The sequence below is a fragment of the Euphorbia lathyris genome, chromosome 7 (genome assembly GCF_963576675.1).
Source record: "Euphorbia lathyris chromosome 7, ddEupLath1.1, whole genome shotgun sequence".
NCBI classification, from domain to species: domain Eukaryota; kingdom Viridiplantae; phylum Streptophyta; class Magnoliopsida; order Malpighiales; family Euphorbiaceae; genus Euphorbia; species Euphorbia lathyris.
This window is the reverse complement of record NC_088916.1, coordinates 58,777,208-58,793,585: the sequence shown is the minus strand read 5'-3', so window position 1 is coordinate 58,793,585 and position 16,378 is coordinate 58,777,208.

Sequence of the window (16,378 nt, the reverse complement as noted above, 5' to 3'; positions counted from 1 at the left end):
TAGTCTAATAACAAAAGCGGGACTTCTTTCTAAAGTGCAAACCTCTCAGAAAGAAATTGCTTGCCCAGTTCATAAGATATAAAAAGAGGGATTTTCATAGTTACACGTGAGGGAAGAGTAAGAGCCGGAAAGCATACTGTTGGTGTTTGGATTGAAAGTGGGAAAGGATCCTTCAGTCTATTAATTTTAAATCATATTGGGGAAAGCTAATGAGAGATGTTGAGGATGGAAGAAGGGTTAGCACCACGTCAAGTGCATACTTGGAATCCAGTCCGAAAATTCATTGAATATGAAATTGTGCTTGAAGTAACCAAAAAGAAAGGTTCTTTTTCAGAACTTCCTATATCTCCAATTCTAATAGCACTCAAGGTTCAATTCATTATTCGTACCGTAAGGTTGAAGATGTTGTAAAGTGGAAAGGAGAACCAATGTGCTCGTTTGTAATACTATTAAAAATTAGCTGTGGCGAGAAGTTTCAGTTTGCATTTGCTAATTGCTTCATTATTTGGAACCATGGAGGAGTGCCAAAGGTGCAGTGTGAATTACGACACATGACTTTAATGCTTAAAGATACAATCGTGTTTCAATGGTTGATTGCATGGATGATCACAAGAGGGACCGACATTCAACAAACATTCATATTAACTCCAGTCTTGAGGGCAAGACTGTTTGAAGGGGTGGGTAATGATAGAGAATAGTCTAGTCCATAATAGGAATATTCTAGAAGGTGTGAGGTGTATGGGATAAGGGTATTTTGGGTATAAGATGTTAGTACATGTGTCTAGGGTATGAGTGATTAGTACATACGAAAGGGTTAGGGAAGCGAGAAGAAAAAGGAAGTTTTACATTATTGTTTGGCTGCTCTTTACTATGGCTATACCTAGTAGAGAGGGAGGTTTCCCCTAGGGGATTAGAACATTAGTTCTATCTATTTTTTTATCCTAATTGTTTTTGTGTTCTTTCTTCTATATTTCAATATATCATTGTTTCAGAAATTCAATCTTTGATTTCTATCATGTATTTTCACGTGTAATGTTGTTTTATTATAAAAATAGAATATATTTTATAATATTAAGATTTTAAGATTTTGAATTCCTTACTTGTCACTTCCGACCTGGACGTTCTTTTATCAATGCTACATTCTATCCTTAGCTTTGGTCAAAGCACTGAGCTATTCAACGCACATAATGAAAAGATAATGGGAAAATGGGTCCCCTTGCCTGATTCCTCGAAACTCCTCGAAACGGATGAATCAGTCCAAACTCTAAACCTTCAACTATAATACGGTACTTGACAGTTGAAATGCAATTCATCACTAAAGTCAACCATTGTTTTCTAAATCCAAACTTACTAAGAATATCTTTGATAAATCTCCATTCTAGACGATCATACTTCTTGGACATATCAATCTTAAGGGCAACTGTATTCAGTCTTCTTTATGTTCTCCTTTTTAAGAAATGAGTCATTTCAAACGCAATGAGAATGTTATCGGTGACAAGTCATCATAGAATGAAAGCGCTTTGAGACTCTAAAATCATACCCCCCCCCCCCCTCCCCACAACGACTTCAACCCATTAGCAAGAATCTTCGTTATAACCTTGTTTAACATATTACATAATGATATCGGTCGGAAGTCCCCCACATGTTTAGGTAATTCCTTTTTTGGAATAAGGATGTTATTTGTGTTGTTTAGACCTTTTTGGCAGGAACCTAAAGTGAAAAAATCTTGACAAAGCTTTACAACATTCCTACCCACCAAAGACCAGAAATAACGATAGAACGCTGAATTCATGACATCAGGGCCCAGGGCTTTGTCTGGATGTATACAAAAAACCGCATCCTTAACTTCATCAACTGAAATCCCCCCCCCCCCCCCATCAAGGCCTCATTCTGATCCTTAGTGATAACAAGGTTGGTACATTCTAAAACTTTCATTGAAAAAGAATTAGCTTATTGAAATAGCTTAGAGTAGTAACTAGCCATAACATCAGGAAGAGATCCTTCCTAATCATGCCAATCATTTTCCCCATCTTTAATTCTTTCCACTTTATTCCTCTTCTTTCTTCTCGAAGCATACGAGTGGAAAAACTTTGTGTTGGCATCACCACTCTTCAACCAATGAGCCTTAGCTTATTGTTTCCAGTAAACTTCATGATACCCAAAAGCTCAAAATATCTCTTCTAGTTTGCTATAAAATTAGGCACACCTCTAGCATCCCTTTGCACCCCTGAGCTGGACCAGAACCCAATTCACATCCCCAATATCCTTCTTAAATTTGCTTTAAAAAGTTATCACCCAAATCTGATAGAGCAACACTGTAATTATCTTACTCTGAACTTCCAATCTCGAGTTTCTATTCCAGACCTCCTAAACCACCACTCGACAATGAGGACCACTTAGCCAAAGATTCTCAAATCTGATCTTTCGAACCTAGATTCTCAGAAGAACAATATTTATTTACCTTTACCAAAGCCCGAGGAAACAGATCCAGCTAAGAATTCGTAGCCATTCCTCTATCTAGACGCTTTTCCACCCAACTAGCAATGCATTTTCCACGCTCCCAAGTGAAGGGATAACCAGAGAAACTCAAATCGATTAAGCCACAGTTAGTAATAGCATCATAAAACCCTTGAATCAACCACAGTGGATGAGGATTGTTTCATTGCTTCTTATGAATCTACAAAATATCATTATGGTCACCCATGCAAAGCTAAGGCAATGATGAATCATGTTTTAAATTTCTAAGTAAATCCCAATACTCATGTCATTGAGACCTCTCAAGGATATCATAAAACCTAGTAAAACAACACATCACTTCCACACCCACAAAGAAAAATGATACTAGGTTTATTATAATGGACAATATCTAATATAAACCGAACTGCCCGGGGGTTGCCTAGACCCAGACAATTCCAAACAAGTATACTCATAATGCAACAACACATCACTTCCGCACATCAGAAAGAAAAACAATACTAGGTTTATTACTGTGGACAATATTCAATACGAACCGACCGACCCGCCCGGGGGTTGCCTAGACCCCGACAGTTCCAAGCAAGTATACTCATAATGCTTGGCATGTCTATCCAGTAGAACCCTCTTTTGAACCATTTTTTGAACCGGCATCATTAATATTTGTGGTATCCAAAATTGCCGCTTTATTTAATGAATCCTCCATCCTTCGTCGTTTTAGGTTAGAGATAACTACTCCTTCAAATTACAAAACTGCCCCTTGATTCCCTTCCTTAAGTGTCTCCCAATTAATAGTAGTAACTTCCATATTTACTACTCCCATTTATTACGCTTTTAATTGAGTAGTTACAACCATCATAATTATCAATTACGTTTTTAATTGATAAGTTAATGTCAACATAATTATCAGTTACCTTAATTGTCTCCATCGAACCAAAGCCGTCCACCACCATCTAGGAACTACAGCCACCACCTCTAACACTCGCATCATTGACAAGCCAACAAACACCCATACTCTAGGCAATCATTCCTACACCATAAGGATTTTTCACAACACCATCAACAGATTCATATACCTTTGGACATGAGAATTCATTATGGTCTAATAGACCACAAACGAAACAAAAACATTTAACACGCTCATATTTGAATTCAACCCAAAACAATCACCAAATTATTTCTCCATCCCCATATGCCTCATTAAAGGTTTCCTTGTATTAATAGAAATATGAATTCATATGAACTCCCACCAAATACTTGGAAATTATTAGGGTCTGATGAGACAAACGTCCCCATGTGATTACCAATAACAACTACCACTCGTTTCGATATAAAACTAATGGATAGATTATATGCTCAAACCCAAAATATCAACATAAAACAAAGGGATCTCGTTAGGGATATCATTAGTCTCCAAACGTTTGAAAAGCAAGATCTTATTGTCAAAAGATCAATGAACATACTCAATAATTCTTCTCACATCAATTTCATGAAACAATTGAAATATAAATAACTTGGGATTTAGTTGAAGGATGTAGACATCCTTCCCTGGTTTCTAAATAGCAGCCATAAGGTCCTTCATAGTCTGAAAATCCACAGACTTATTCGATAAAAATTTACCAGCAAAGGACCAATGGAGATCAAGATGATTAACATTGAGATATTCATCGGTCACAATAACTCCACCATTCTCCTCATCTTCCAACAGAAGATCAACATAATTCAAGATTAGTTGATGATGTCATAAATAAACAGAAAAGAGCTTTTTATGCAAGAGTTAAAAGAAAAGAGAAGCTTGTTAGAGGACAAGACAAACCAAATTTATCATAGGATGAAACTAACACAAAATCGTAATAAGTTATTACTATATCCATAAGAGAATTATTACGATATTAAAATCCAATAACACATATAGAAGCAATTATTAAATTGTTCCACATAATATTCTCTCTCTTTATGGTGTTTTCTCTTTTTAAGAACTAACGCAAAAGAGAATGTAAAAATGAACTTTTAGCAAATATAAGTTATTAATAGTTGATGAGGGATATGGTCCAGGCCCAACCCATTCACAAAAGGTACCACAAGCCCACCAAGAGGCCCATCAGATATCTATAAAAGAGACCCCATCGACTTTATTTAGGAGGTCTGTCCAATTTCTCTCTCTCTAAACCTTACTAACTTGGGATTGGAGTGTCCCCAAGGACCGATCCCCACACAAAGACGTCGTCCAAACCCACGGGTCTGAAGCTACTCCAACTCCATATTATTTAGTGTGGTGAGTGTGGAGTACAATTAACCTTCGGATCGTTCTGAGGCACCTCGCACGTTGAATAATGAAAGACTCTATGCAATTCACCTCGTTGAAAGAAATGTTGGCGCCGCCAGTCGTAACCTCCGTGAACCTTGAGCGGGAGGAACCGCCGTCGAGCCCCATAATGGCATCGACAAATCTGTCCGCCTCTTTGAAGAGAGGGGGCCATCAGAGGAGGAAGCATGTAACACAGCATAGGTCATTAACATCATCGGGAGTTTCTAAGCCGCCCAGGCGATCCAAACAACAGCCAAGTGAAGATCATCGATCAATAGACTAGTCTCTGAGAAGAAAATGCAAAAATCTGACAGTTCCTTAAGGGTGAAACCGGGATGACAGCTAGAAACTTGATGGCTTCGGATCCACCAGCAGCAACAACTTCATAGGGCAACCCGACGTGCATCACCCTACCTATTGCGATGCGCCCCCTACTAATGGAGGAGCTTCTGGATGCGAAAATCCAACGTTTCCTGGACCAGCAAGCGCTCAACGGAGTAATGGGGAACGGTAACCTTAAATCTCATTTTTTCTATCTCAACATAACAACACTACTATCACGATGCAGTACATGCTCAAATTGGAGCAAAATAATACTCTATTGTCTTCCTTTCAAGATAAGTGATTGTGATCACAATATTAATAATCCTCCAAACCTTTGTATATACTCACCAAGCCAACTAACATAATTACTAATTTAAATATCTGAGATTACTAAATCGAAATCTTGACCTAACTATATATCCTATGTTTCTTGCAGCTAAATATAATATCACTAGTCGAAGACCCGTGCGTTGCATGTGATGTATAATATTATTTAATAAATCTTATGATTGATTTAAAAATTATATTAATTTTGTAACTTTTTTAATTTTTTTACGATAATGTTTAATTATTGATTAATTCTTTGAAAAAATAACAATATTATCTAATAGTTAAATAATCTTTCATTTTTTTTTGTAGCATGATAATAAAAATGTTTGCAATATTTTATAGCATGTCTTTATTTATTATATATCTTATGTACAATATAAGTCAAATTTTATTATATTAGATAAATATTAATATAATTTAGTATAAAATTTGAGAAGATAAATATAAAAAATATCTGACTTTCTTATGTAACAATTTATTTTAAATCAAAATATATATTTTATTTCACTTATAATTTACAATTTTTCACTTTTTTGTAATTAGAATTTTAATTTTTTAAATGCTAATAAATATTCATTAATTAATGTAAAATAAATTTAGAAATTAAGTATTACTGATTACTAAAGAATTTAAATGGTAGCGGCTTGAAGTTCAAATTTTCTTTTAATCATTTATAGTCCTTTGCGCGGAGTACTTATCAAGACTTTAATTATTGATAGAGAATAATATGCATCTTTCATATCCAGAAAACTTTATCAGTATACAAACTGATATAGGAGCTCTAGATGAAAATATATAGTGAACATACTAATATCTTTTGATATTCTACTGTTATACACATATAAATACTTATTAAATTAATGCAACCTTTCAATTTCTAACCGAAGGAATTTAGGTGTAAACTTTTCATAAAAAAAAATAGAGTAAAAACATTATTAAAAAAGAATTATGTTTTTTCTATAATTTTTTACAAATCACAATTAATGTGATGTGCCAAAATATAGAAATACCGTTTGTCTCTACTTTCATATATATATATATATATTTATATATGTCATTCTTCTATTTTTTCAGTCAATCTAAAGATAATTGTTGTTTTGTTTCTTATTTTTTTAACTGTTTTCATTTTGTATATTCATTATAAGGGTTAATTCATTTTTATTAATTATATTTATTCCACTTTAATGTTTATTAGGGTAATAGATTTTTGTCTTGTGTTATTTTAAAGTCATATTTCACGCACATACAAAAAAAATAGTGATAAGAAACTAAAACAAAGAAAAATTTACATGTTGACACATTATTATTTTTTTACTGATTCAAATCGATCAATGTGTTATTTGTGATATTAATATAGTATTTATGATGACGGAGATAATGTAAACTTATCTATTCTTTTTACTCCTAGTATTTATGATGACAATGATAATGTAGTATTTATGATATTAATATACTATTTATGTTGACAAAGATAATGTAAATACATCTATTCTCTTTACTCCTAGTATTTATGATATTGATATATAATATTTATGATGATAGAGATAACTATTTTCTTTACTCTTATGGTGTCAATTTTCCGACGGGATAAGGCAAGAAGGAAGATAATGGAGGATGAAAATCATTCTTTCACTTACTAATACAAAAAAGGTGACACGACAGCTAGACCAACAAAAGCTGGAATTGGGTCGATCGATGAGGTTACTCTTTACCCTTTTTGGCACTCATCCGAATTGTTCTTCTTATATCGGTTTCCCTTTTGCTTTGCTTAAGCCAAGCTTCACATTAAACACAAGAATTGGACCACTTTGTGGGGCGAGTTTGCTATTGCTAGAAGTTCGAAAAGAGTCGCGACAGAGGCTTTGGAGCATTGCCCCCAAGGCATAACTAATCTAATTAGCAGCGTATTCTTTTTTGTCTAATTCAATTCCCATTTCTCAAACGGAACTATGGTAATAAGATAATCCCTATGATAATAAGGTAATCTCCTCTTATCATCATAAGATCATATGAATTAAGAATGATAAAGCTTTTACTCTGATCCAATTATATATGTCGTTCTTCACGCTTGAAAGAGTGATTCCACTCGCGAAGCGATTGAGCGCTAATATGATCAAGCCCACGGTATCACCTCTTTCTTACTCTAAGTTATCAAACTTCTAAGCTAAAAAAACCTTTTAAAACTTTCTTATAAATTCTCTCTATTATATATATATATATATATATATATATATATATATATATATATAGATTTTCATTGTCCAAACCAGTGCAAACTGTTGTCCAACCTGGATAAAAATAATACTAATCAAGTTTAACATTAATAGAATAAATATAATTACTAAGTAATTAAGTATATGTTAATGGAATCAAGATGATGATCTCAATTTCAATAATAGAGGTGGGTGCATGTGTGCATAAATAAATGGGTCGGCTTGATATGAAAACATTCTAAGATTTCCATACATTAATTCTTTAATTGTAAGTTTACATTATTTTAATCATTAAATCAGAATTAAGAATCATAGTGCGATAGGCGACTGCATTTGTTTACAATATATATGCTATCTAGGAAAATTACATCCATGGCCACTGAACTTTACCTATTTTAACATTGTGACTATTAAACTTCAATTCTTAACAGTATAATCACTGAACTTTATATTTTTTAACACCGGTGGCCACTCAACGCCTCAAAACGAATGTTGACGGTCTCAAAATAAAAAATTCAAAGAGTTAATGATATTCTAAGGAACTTTAATTCTTGAAAATTTTCGTTTTGAGGTTATTTAGATATTGTTTTGTTAGGACATAGTGTGAATTTTTAGAGAGAAAAAGTTCCAAAAAAAGTGATTTTCGAAATTAAAAAATATAGTTTCATGGTAACCGTCGTTTTGAACAACTTTAATTCTTGAATATTTTCATTTTGAGGAGTTAGTTAAAGTTGAGTGGCTACCGATATTAAAAATGTAAAGTTTAGTAGTTATACTGTTAAAAATTGAAGTTCAGTAGCCATAATGATAAAATGATAAAGTTCAGTGGCCATGGTATAATTTACCCAAATCCTTATAGTGGATATGATATGGTATATATATATTCTTTTGAAAGTAACTCCTAACTATATAATAAAGTTACTTTCCCATTAATTTTTAATCTTATTAGTGGCAATTTCATTAAAAAAACTTACTATTTTAATCAAATTTCCTTTTCAATTAACTTTTTTTTAAGAAAGTTTATTATTATTATTACTTTACCAGTATTAAAAATATTTGATATGTTCCTCCCGTAAGTAAATAGGCTGAAATAGTTTAAGGGTTTGATTGGATGAAAGGTTTTGAAGGGTTAGTAAGGGAAGGGTTTGGAAGAGTCAGTCCAAACCTTTGTTTGGAAGATTAAAAAAATATGAAGGTAAGGGTTTTAAAGGGTTGATGAAAGATTTTGAAGGGTTCAAAATCAATAAGTTTTTAGTAGATTCTCAACCCACCAAATCGGTGGGTTTGGGTCCAATCTTTCTTGAACAAAAATACCCTCACATAGTTTAATTAATTCCATTTGAGCATATGTCAATTATTATTTTTTTGAATGAAGGTTGGGACACGAAGGCAGGCCGGACATCCCAACTAGATTGGCACCTCCGACACAGCCAACAACCCGAATATTATTGAAAAAAGAAAAGAATTGCAGACAGGAAGAAAAAAAATGAGGAGCCGTATCCCACCAGTGATTAGAAACTGTTGATTGCCCAAAACCAGCAAGCTGATCCGCTGCCTGGTTGCCTTCTCTAAAGAGGTGTGTGATTTTCCAGTTCATATCAGATAGTTTTGCTATACAGTTGCACCAATCTCTTCTGATTCTCCACGGAACTTCCTTCAGTTTATTGCTAAGAAGATGAACTGCATAGCTAGAGTCAGATTTTATCCAAAGATTTCTCCAGTTTCTCCCCCACGCAGCATTAACTGCAAAAATTATCGCTTTGACCATATGTCAATTTATCTAGATGGTTCTTCCTCTTTTCTAGATGGTTCTTCCTCTTTTCTATCCTTCTCTCATTTTAGTCATTTCATAATAATTCATTTCTTTGTAAACCTTTCATCCAAACAAAGTAAGGGTTCAAAATTTTATGAACCCTTAGAGCATGTCTAATGGTTTTACATAAGAACTAACTAGCAAATAAAAAAAAAAGTTAAAAGTTGGTATCTAACCATTAGAGTTTACAAAAGCATGTGTATCTAAATTTGGTAAGTGTTCAAATTTGGAGGGTATCCAACTTGTGAATGAGTGGACCCAACAACATAAAAAAATCTTGCAATTAATTGAATTGTATTTCTTTATTATTTATTATTCATTACTCTCAAACTATGAAGCACGGACTCTTCCCCGGGGTCGTCATGGCCGAGTCGAACTCGCCGGACTCGGGGACACGGCCGGACACGGCGGTGACACAGCGGGGACACGGTCGGAAAATGGGACACAACGGGACACGGCGAGACACGGGGGGACACAGATGGGTTAAAAAAATGTTAAAAATTAGGGTTTTTTTTAAAAAAAATTATAAAATTTAAGGATCAATTATACAATTTGTCAAAAATCTTAAATTATAATCTCATCTGTGTATGTATCGCACGAATTAGAATTAGGTATTCTCTCCTTCCTGCGCAAATCGCGATTTCAACCCCTGTGCTGCGTACATCGCAGTTCTCCTAACATCACGATTTCGTTTTTGTTTGGAAATAATCAGAAACAATTTCTTCTCTCCTGGGTTCTTCTCCTAACATCACGATTCCGATTTGTGATTTAGCATGTTTTTTATATATTTTTATATCTAATATATATATAATTAATTATATAAAATTTGTCGTGTCCCCGCCGCACCCGTGTCTCATATTTTTTAAAAATACCGTTTGCCGTGTCCGCACCCGTGTCCGCACCCGTGTCTGTGCTTCATAGCTCTCAAATTATTTTCTCATATTGAATTATAATAAATAGTAAAAATTAATTTTTAATTATTACAATAATATTTAATATAATTAAATAACTTAATATTAAAAAAGATTAGATTAAAGTAAAGAAAACAAATTTTTTGACATGTAGGACCCATTAAAATAAAATGAAAGTATCCAACCACTAGAGAGGATTTTTAAGAAGTGTTTTAATAAGGAGAGTGTTTTGCAATAGTGAAAATTGATGATGTGTCAATGGTTGGAGTATCCAACCATTAGAGATGTTCTTACCTTTCTCCCAAATAAGGGTAATAAGGGTAATATCATCTCTCCCCCTCCTTCCCCTTCCCTACCCTTCCCTATATCCTCCCTTTAATTACCCTTCCCTACCCTCCATCCAATCAAAGCCTAAATAGGAAACTAGAATTGCCACATCCAAAACTTAACCCTGATGCATGAGTTCAGAGAAAGAGGCTCTGTAACCTCCTTCTCCTCACCCTGCACCTCTCTCTCCACTTTCTCACTGATGCTCTTAGTTCGTGGATTAATCGTGTATTCTTCCGACTAATCTTGATAGTTGATTCGTGACTAGTAATACGAAGATTGTGGTTCCCGTTCTTATGTTGTTCTTCCATTACAATTAACTCAACATGTTTCTATGCTACAAGAGGTAACCTGATAACCAGTATTCGTGTTCGTTTATATATGTGTAATAAACCTTCATATATATTAGAGTCACAGATCTCGTGTTCTGTCAGTTTTGATTCGCGAATATGGAGAAAAACATAGTTTTTGCATGCTAGGATTAATATTTGTATTAGATCTATGTTTAATGGGCATGAATACATGTTTTCTAGACTGTCTTTAGTGAAAAACGACACTAGAATCAAAAAAATTGCCTATATTTGTGATTTAAGGCTTTTAGATTTAAAATTGTGCGAGTTTTAGTTTCAATTGAGAGTAAGTGCCTCAACCCCTAGTTTCTATTTGTTGTTTGGACAAACAGACTTCACCAACATAATCAGAGATCCCAAAACCCAAATCTTGACTGAATTTCAAGACAATCCGACAGAGGAAAAGTGGCGTGTGGCCCTCATACACCACATGCGGGCTTCACACACCTCAATTGAGGCCTCCACCACATGTTGCGCATGTGACGCACTCGCCAATCACACCGTGACACGTGACAATCATCGACCAATCTGTGCACGCCATGTGCCGCTCATGGACGGCACATAGGGCAGTTTTCGACTATCGTTTTCCCTCCAAATTTTTTCAAACCCCTATTTGTAATTTTTGGCGTATCTTATGTCATTTTTTGACCGACAAAATATTTATTTTTTATTTTTAGAATATTCTAAAATCATTTTAAATTAACATAAATGTTTCTTAATTGTCGATAAATTACGAAAAAAATCTAAAAAAAATTCAGAATATCAGAAATATTTTTTAGGAGATTTTATATGGATCGAAAATGTGTTTTTTATTATATATGTTAATTATTTGTATTTGTACAATTAACATTGATTGTGATTTTGCATAGTCGTGCATTATCAATCACCCAAATGAGCTCGTTTTCTACATTAGTTGATTAAGTTGTAGAACTTATTAAGGAAAGTTGATCGTTGCAAATTGAATAGAAGGGCAAGTGAGTAATTTTAATGAAACTTGAATTGATTAAAATGTATTTTGATCAATAAAAGATATGTATACGTACGTGAATATTTTAATTATTTATAAAAGATATTCATAAACGTACGTTAATCCTTTAGTTATTTATAATATGTTAAGATAATTTAGAAAAATAATTTAAAGTTCGTATATTGCTCGTTTTTTCTTAGTAATTAGCACAAGTGTGAAACTTAAAAAAAATTGAAAATTGTAAACTAGGACAAACTGTCAGTTGAATAATTTTGAAGCGATAAGTGTTTCCAAGTGATTCAAAATGCAAGTTGATGTCATAAAGCATTTAGGTTATGATCTCGCCATAGAGAAATATCAAAGATCTTTCCTTCAATACATTCAAGAAATTCTTTCAAGCACTAGTATTCACGTACTTGTTAATTTTGTATTGATTAAAAAGCCAAAAATCAGTATGAACGAGTCGTAATTAGATATATGAAACGGTTAATGAGCTACAGCTCTAGTCCTCCTATCTTGCATGACATTCAAATTATAGAAAACTTATATTTGCACATTGGTTCAAACGAGAGCTTATCCGTTTCTCATCGGGTTTACACAAGAAGATCAATATGTCGATCATGGTCAAGATAAATGTTATTAGTTAGTTAATAACATTAACGAACTTTGTTTGTTAGTTAGTTTCTTCAAATTGTTATTATTGCTTACATGTGTTTTTGATATGGTTTATTATTCGTAATTTATGGTTTAAGAATAATAAATTACATGAACTTTAATCCCTTTCATGCATGGAATTAATGAACATTGAATAATAAACTCAAAGTCAACATAAAGCTATACCAACCCCCCTTGTAATATGTTACCAAATAAGTTAAACCTCATAACTTGGTTCTCTATGCATAAATATCTAGCTAGTTAGGTCGAATATTAGAGTGTAAAAGGTAATTTGAGTCTCCCATGGTTTCATTTCCGAATTGATATCTAATGTAAAAACTTCATTGGCTAGCTATAAGTTAGCTAGAGGACTTATATGTGTATTGTTTGTGAACTCCTATTTAACTCATGCAATTAAAATTTACATTGTAGATATACCTTCTATAATGGTATCAGCTTCGAAAGAATGTTGGTGAACAAAAATCTAAATATTAATAAACATATAGTTTAGGTCAGGATTATCATTTAAAATTCAATATATGCTAGAAAAATAAAAGGCTTAGTTATGACTAGACGCGGAAAAGCCACAACTAAGCATAGCAGAGACCAACATGACTATCACTTGGAATAGAAGGATTACATAGCTCGAATCACCTTGCTCGGTGCAATGATGATAACATCACTAATAAATTCCGTAAGTGTAAGAATAAATGTATCTATGGACAAGGACAATATCAGAGAGATGACTCTAATATAATTCTGTTCTCTGTCGATCAATATCAAGATTTACCACAAGCGTCATGATCATTCTATGTTAAAAATCCTAAGAGTGATTTCAAATATGATCGTTGAACTTAATGATGTTGGTCATAAGTTGATCAATGAGCAGAAGATCCAAGTTATTATACGTTACTTAACTAACAATTGGGAGCGTACCAAGATGCATTTAACACAAATAAACATCGATACTTTTAATGGTATTGTTAGCCACCTCAATCTTGAGGCGGATCCTCTATCGTCGATTTAGATCGATGTTAAGGCACATTATGATGAGGCATGTTCAATTGGAAATAATTCCAACAATCAAGGCAAAAAGTATAAGTGCTTCAATAGTAAAAGTAAGGAACATGCTAAAGAATCTTAAGAATATGACACAAAAAGGGAACAAGAGGTCCAAGAACAAGAAAAACATTTCGCGAGTAAAATAATTCAAATGCCTTTAAAGGGAAGCAAGCAATAGATCACAAGTTTGTTGCTTAGATACATTTAGTTAACTCACAAGTGAGTAAAATATATACATTTATCAAATATTGCTCTATTTACTGAATCCAACTATTTATGAGTTGTTGATTCACGTATCATGGACCACCTGACAAAAGATCGAGATTCTTTCATCAAGTTTTGACTAATCCTAGTCGAATCAATGTGGATATATGTAGTTAACAACTCAAGAGTTGAAATTCAAGGGGTTAAAACATGTAGATTAGTTCTACATAGTGATTGGAGCCTCCTCCCACATAATATCATATATGCTCTCAAGATTCGAAGGAATCTATTTTCTGTATAGTTATGTTCAAATGGTTAAGTTGTCATAATTTTAAAATGTTTGAATAAACCCAACAATCAGAGAAAACCCTTATTTCTCAAAATTAATAATAATGATTCATCTATTGCTTTAGCATCATAGTAATTATTTAGGACTACAAGTGAAAGTAAAATTCATGACATGAATTGATTAGGTAATATTTAAGATATTCTGAATTACGGTAAAGTAGATAGAAAATCCATGAGTTTTTTCTGAAGGGTATGACAATCTCATTGTGGCGTCTCTTATACCAATTATTCTCGATATATAGTGGAAAAAACTGAGTGATGATTCTCATTACTTTTCGAGAACGTTCGTCTCGTTAAAACTGGAACCAAACGCCACATTTCAAAATCCCAAAAAGAAAGGCAAACGGAAGCTTTCCTTGGGGACGTGAGTCCCACTGAGGCTGAAAGTCTCCGCGCTCCACTGCGCGCCTAGAAAAATCTTCAATCGCTCATAGTTGACTCCCACAATGACTTCACAAGGTTTATACAATTATGTTGTCCCTTTGAACCTAGATATTAGGATCTCCAATCAACAAGGTTGGGTTTTCCTTCACATAAGGCCTTAAATATTAATGGGCTTTAGTCTCATTCTTTTCAGTGCTTTTTCAATTTGATCTCGATTTAACTCCTTAGTCAACGAATCTGCAATATTATGATTTGATCCTACAAAATCAATAGAGATAACACCTATGGAGATCAAGTGGCTAACGATGTTATCTCGACAACACATGCATCAATTTTTACCATCATATATGATGTTATGTGTTATGTTAATCTTTGATGGATTATCACAACGTATATAGATAGTGGGCTTAAGTTTTCGCTATACATGAATAACCTCCAAAAAGTTTCGTAACCAATCAACTTCTTCTCTAGTTTTATTTGATGCTACAAAACCAAACTCCATAGTGGACCTAGTTGTAATCGTTTCTCTTAAGGATTTCTAGGACACTGCTCCTCATACTAGAGTAAACGTGTATCCAATCGTGCCTTTGGAATGTCTTATATCTGATGTCCACCTTGCATTAGAGAATCCTTCCAACACAACAAGTTCTCTTGTATATTGAAATATGTAATTGCAATATGTAATTACAAGTATACCATAAATACCCAATTATTCTTACAATGGCTTTCTAGTGAATTTCTCCTAAATTACTCGTATATCTACTTCAACAACTGACAGAAAAAGCAATATCAAACTTGTACAACTCATGAGATATATCAGACTATTTATAACATTTGCATATTCCATTTGGTTAATGCTTTCACCTTTATTTCCAGACTAATGTTGACTAGTGTCTATTGGAGTTCTGCCTTTATCAGAATCATTCTTACTAACCTTTCGAAGCATCCTTTCCTCATGACTCAGTAAGTTGAGACTGTTAGATTAACCTTTGATTTGGATGTCCAAAACACATATGTGAGTCACATATTTCATATTAAATTGTAAGTTTAACATGTCTTTAGTACTCGTCACCATCTTGTTATTGCTTCCCACAATGAACATATGTCATCAACATACAAACACAGAATGATATATTCTTCATTTGTAGTTTTGACATAATTACATTTCTCACCCTTATTTATTTAATAGCCATTAGCCATCATCACACTGTCAAACTTTCTATCTCATTGCTTTAGTGTTTGCTTTAATCCATATAAAGACATCACCAATTTACAGACTTTTCTTCCTCATCTAGAACTACACACCCTTCAATTTGTTCTATATAAATGTTTTCACCCAGATCCCCTTTCAGGGAAAGTTGTCTTAACATTCACATGATATACTTCAAGATTCCCCAAAGTGGCAATTACAAGTACCACCCTAATAAATCAAGACCTTCATTTTGTCTATACCCTTTTATAACCAATCAGACCTTATATTTATTAATTGTTTCATCTGCTTTTATCTTTTTCTTGAAAATCCAATTAGAACTTAGTGGTTTTGTTCCGAGAGGGAGGTCCACTAATTATCACTTATAATCGTGTAAGATGGTGTCAATTTCACTCCTGACCAACCCGCTCCCTTACTTGTTTATTATATGAGTTACTCAAGCCAATTCGTTGATGACCCAAATAATAAATGGATCATTCCTAATTTACTAATTGTAAAACT